This window comes from Cryptomeria japonica, chromosome 1 (assembly GCF_030272615.1).
Source record: "Cryptomeria japonica chromosome 1, Sugi_1.0, whole genome shotgun sequence".
Taxonomy (NCBI): domain Eukaryota; kingdom Viridiplantae; phylum Streptophyta; class Pinopsida; order Cupressales; family Cupressaceae; genus Cryptomeria; species Cryptomeria japonica.
The window spans coordinates 660664576-660670575 of NC_081405.1; positions in this window are offsets into that span (position 1 = coordinate 660664576).

The window sequence follows — 6000 nt, forward strand, 5'->3', positions numbered from 1 at the left end:
ACATCGTATTTTTTAAAAACCAACTCCGTATGTGAAGGCTATTACTACTCTATCAATTAGGGTCAAATTGCAAAAAAAAATAAAAAAAATTAGCACCTAGGGGTTGGCCTCGGGAGTCCATGTGATTGTTGTTGGTGGTGGTAGAAAAGAAAAATCCTTGCCAGCAACAGTGTCAACATTTCTAGGGTAGCGAGGCAAAGGTGGTGCTCCCTGGAGCACTAAGCTCTTGAGTCTCCATGAAATTGTGAACGTAGATAGTTAAGCACTCAAGCACTTCCAACAAAAAAAATAATGACCAAACATTTGAAACACAATTTTTTTTGTTTAAAATGCACTTTAAAAACCTTCGTACCATATATTATTTGACCAACTAACCATTTGATCATGTGTTAGAAACACAGTTACCATTGCACCAAAAGATCGACCTATTAATGCCTGATATAACCATGAGACATAATGAATCCACAGGAGGTGGTTAAGCCATGTTGCAAACTCGAGTGTTGTGCTGCACAATACAAGGAGACCAAGGGTGCACACCTTGCAACAATCCCCCCAATGCAAGTAAGGTGTTTAAACTCGTGACCTAGGCTTTGACACCACTTGTTAGAAACATGATCTTGTTGCACCAAAAGATCGACCTATTAATGCTCAATACAACCGCGAGACTTAATGAATCCATAGAAGGTGGTTAAGCCATATTGCAATCCCGCACAACACAAGGAGACCAAGGGCACAAACATTGCAACATCATGCTCATGTAAGAATGTACAAACCATTCCAATTCCACAACAAATAGACCAAGCTTATGCAGGGAGGACGAAATGATGATGACATGAAATGAAATAAGCCAGAAAATGTAGGAATATGGTGAGATATTTTTTATTGACACGAACAAGACCTCAACAATATGAATCGTATGACTAGGCACAAATCTATACAACCACGTCATAATGACAAAAAACGTCTAATGCCCCTAAAAAAAGTCCATTTTTTATGATATGACTATCGATTCTTACATTCTTGGGCCTTCTAGAGGTAATGGCAGAGTTAGAATTGACCCATTTAAGTGCCCCAAAATTTTAGCTACCCCTAAAAATAACAACTAAAAACCTACTTGAAACCTTTGTAGATCAAACAAAACATAACAAAAATTAATGAAACAAAAGGCAAACCTAACTTTCCCTGATGCCCTAGATTCAACCATGAGGTCGTTGAAACCTAATTTTTTCTATATGAGATATTAGGATCATCCTAATGATGGATCACATAATGTGATCCAAAATAGTTATGCAAATAAAGACACACAAACTAATCTAGAAGCAACAACAAGAACCCTAATATGTGCTTAATAAATTGTTCAAGCCATAACACGCCCTCAAAAATGGGAAGGAATTTGCAACACTGGAGCTCTGATCATGGTATCATGTTAAGCACCTACCAATGATAAATAAATAAGGTAGCTAAAATGCCTCAATCATTATATTTAATAATTGATTGAATATGACAAGTATAGCTTGCATATTAAGGATACATAAAATGATTGATTGAATATGAAATATACAATGAGATGCCTTGCTTATAAAGGTAATGTGTGACATGGTATGAGAAACTAACATGATATAAACATTAAATGCCTAGGTAAATAAAAGGAAATAAGGTGAACATGACTAGAATCAAAACAAGCACCTGTCAATGATAAATAATGTTTACATTTTAACCAAGAGGAAGGTGAAATTTGATGAGGGTATCACAAACAATCTAATCCACTTGTAAAGCCTTGGACACCCATACATTGGCATTAACTACCTTTTCAAAGCAAAATAACTATATCCAATATTTCCTTCAAAGAAATTTTAATTTCTTGAAGAAAAGGAATGTTAGATTTATGAATTTGGATGAGATCATAGATAGCCTTTCGATGAGGAGAGTTATCCAAACCCATAAGATCCTATGAGGTAACAATCATTTTTAAAGGATAAAAAAAAATAATATAAAGTATGGATTACTCCAAATTCAATTAATATTTCTCTTATTAACTTCCCTTTCTCCTAAACATTTTTCTTCTTTTCAAGATTCTTTTGTTGAAGACTTAACAGAGTAGGATTTTAATTTCTAATACTAACACCATCTTTAACTTTAATATCATGAAGGGTTATAGGTACAACATAATCTATAGGTTCTTTAACTACATTAACAATCAAAATTGGAACCATATCATTCAAATGAAAACCAATCAAATTAGCCCATGCTTTGCACGATACCCTTCGTAATCTAACACTTGCACAATAGATGGATCAAGAAGATTTATGATGGTGTGAGTTGGGAAGAGTAATGAAGTACCAAGCCTTGATTAACTAAAGCCTTCTCAACCAAATTAGAATCAAGATCTCCAAAATTCTCTAGCATATTTAACAAATCAATTATATGAATTCCACTTGCAAAAATCCTTTTTCATATGCATATTATGCCTTCCTCTATTTCAAGACCACACAAGAATAAACCCATTTGAGTCAAACCTTTCAATATGAACTAAGGCTTTCTTTCACCATATAAACACCTTTTTGAGAAGAAAGAGCCTTAAAAACTCATATTGGGAAATTTCTTTGAAGATGCTCATAATCATGACATAGATGATGACTAAAAGGAAGAGCCTCATAGTCCACATGTTAAATCCAAATCATATTTCCCAACGTAATCTCTATTGAAACAAAAAAAGGATTATTGAGATCAATCTCTACAAAGACATTGGCATAAGTAGTTACCTATTTCTCTCATGTTTTTTATTAGAAGAGCCAACAAGTTTCCAAGAACTATTTCTATTGAATGAAGAATGCCAAATCTCCAAAATTCTATGGGTAATCTAAAAAGACAAACCCAAATTGGAATCCAAGACATGGGATCTCCTCCATAGGATCAAATATAGCATGCCAAGGTTTAATGAACAACCTTTCTTGATTGTTAAATAAGGTTCTCCTTACAATGCCTTATTTCTATTTGCTATATTTGTGAAGATTACAAAGAAAAATATATTAGCTGATAAGACAACCTCCATATATCTCCTTCTAGCTGCCATGTATTACAATTAGTGATAAGAGATTTCCACAATCCATAATATCAAGATAAATTGTTTCTAGATTCAATTGTGTAAAATATTTTTGCATCAACGTTTCAGATCACACTCTCTGATCCATCATCAAGATGGAGAGAGCCAAAGGAATCATTAAAAATATTCCTTCGACTCTCTTAATCCCAATGATGGACCACAGAGTGTGATCCAAAATGTTGATGCAAAAATATTGTACACAATTGAATCCAAAAACAACTTATCATGCAATACAATTCCAATTTTTCAAGAAAGACAAAGTAGCTCTAAAACCCACAAATTTACAAGTTAATGCATCCTTTGATAAATAAAGCACATCATTTGTGATGACTCTCAGATTAATAACCATAATAGGTCATTCCACATTCTTTTCTAAACATCCATTTGATCTTAGAATGATTTTCCATTATGTGATTTGAAGACACCCACATTGTTGTAGGTGCCCCAAACTAAACCAAATTGGAGACAATAGATGAAGAAGGGAGGTTTTGTTGCTAAAGGAAATCCACTCAACCTCTATAAGGGCTTGAAAATTCTTGCTATAGGTAAAAGGAACTATGTCATAGGTGCAATAGTCCATTGCTACTGGAACAAGAACCTCTACTGCAGGAACACTAATCTTAGGCTACATGGATTTGACAACATAACTCCAATCACAAGATAAACCATATACTCACACACAATAATAATTGATTTTCTAGAGTAGTAAGAACTCACAAAAAAAATTTACCATTCATAAGAAAAACATACATTCCTATTAAAATAATTTTAAAGGATAATATTTCATTCCTTTGATCTTATAATAATAGTCATTAACACACATTTTCTTGCCTTTCGAATCCTAGGCCAAAATTAAGACTTCCCTATTTTTCCTTCTTCATGATTTGTGTCCTCTTCTACCCTACTCTTTTTTTTTTTCCTTGGTCCCTTTTCCTTCTTTCTATTTTTCATTTTCTTTAAGATTCCCCCTCTCACTAAAATCCTTATAAACTTGGAAGTTTTGGCAAAAATCTTGCTTGAAATAGTTGCTACACACAAAATCTCATTATAAATGTTCAACAATTTATTTTTGGACTCAAATTCTCAATTACATTTCTTCTTCTCGATTTTTTCCATATCATTATTCACTCACAAGAGGTACTTTTCCCAAACACCAAAAAAACATACAAAATTAACTAACATGACCAAAACAAATCTTAATCCATTCAAACAACATTTTAAAATGGAAAAACAAAGCTTAAACCTTAATCCATTGAAACAACATTTTAAAATGAAAAAGACAAAGCTTTAACCTTAATCCATTCAAAACAACATTTTAAAATGAAAAAGAACAAAGTTTGAACCTTAATTCATTCAAACAACATATTTGAATGAAAAAAAGGGAAGATCGAACCTTAATCCATTCGAACGCCTTCTTTAAATGGAAAAAAATTCTGCAATAAACACTTTGATTGATAAGGAAAAAAAAATAAAAATTCCAATTATTAGGAAAACCCAGAATGAATCCTCCCCCATTCAATCAAACGAAACACAACACTTCAAAATCACTGGAGAAATTCAAATGATCTTCAAACTCACAGATCACACATGCAATGCACAGGGCTCAAATGCAGCGGCATCCGAAAATGAGGCAAAGCAAAGCCGAAGCCAGCATCGCCATCCCCAGATAGAACTTGCAAGGAAGGATCACTTACCTGTACTTATCATAATATAAGTAGAGAAACCAGAATTGTAGTATATTTTTTAGCTCCTGTAAATTATGGATATGGCAGAATCTGTTTTAACCTTTAGTTCGTTGTCCAATCTTTCTGCCTAAAGTAAAAGTAGAACATATTTTCCAGATCCTGGCCGGTCTAATAACTAGGTAATTGTGGAACAGATCGCTGGAATTTCTAAATAGTGCTATCTGTACTTAGGTCAAAATGTTTTAGAAAAATTTAACCAAAATTTTCATGTATGGCTTTAGGATCCCGTTAACATGCTTAAGAGTAGTTTATTTTGCCCTTTTAGACGATGATAATCTAGCTATGCCTAATTTGTTACCCATTAAGCAAATTCTTTTCAAGAACAAAATACCATTGATAAATCCAGAAACATGAAAAAGTTTGATAGCTGCTCCTAGAATATTTTTCCTGAGAAGTTTGTTCTGAGTACGACATAACCAGTATGGTTTATTTCTTAAAGTTATGGAAAGCTATATGGTGGGGCTTCAGATGGTCTTGGTTCGAAGGCTGCCGTTCCTAAGAAGAAGTCTTCTGTCGATGTTGAGCCTGTTTCCCCATTCTTCTCTGGTTCTGGATCTATGAAGGGTTTTCAGCAAGGTTTTGTCCTTCCTCCCGTTATTGACGCTCCCACTGCTGGTATTGCGTCTGTAGGGTTCGTTGGTTCTCCTGGTGCCTTCTAGGTGACGTTTACCCTGGTGTGGGGGCTATAAAAAGTGGCGAATCCCCTTCGTCCCCTGTTCAGGCCAGTGGTCGTTGCGCTGGTGTTGCGACTAAGAAAATAGACGATTGTGGGGCTGTTAGAGTTTTCTCTACCCCTGGGAGAGCTGAGGAGACCGTCGGTATGTAGCCATCCTGCCATTTGGAGTGCCTGATGTTCTCAAAGGAAAAGTCTAATTCACATTCTGCCTTGTCTTCCTCTTTGGAAGTGGTTGTGGATGGCAGAGGTTGGTGTCTTAGGGTTCCTCACTTCTTGTCAGGAAATCATCCCTTATGCTTGATAAGTTTTTTAATGGGAAGTTGCCTGTCTCTAGGCTAAACTAACATGGTTAAGAGATTGCTGTTAAAAGGAAATAGAATTTGAGGGGTTATGTTGTGATCTCAGCTATGATAAATGGCTTCTTCTGTTTTTTATTTGCATTTGGACCTTCCATACTTATTTTAGACAAAATATAT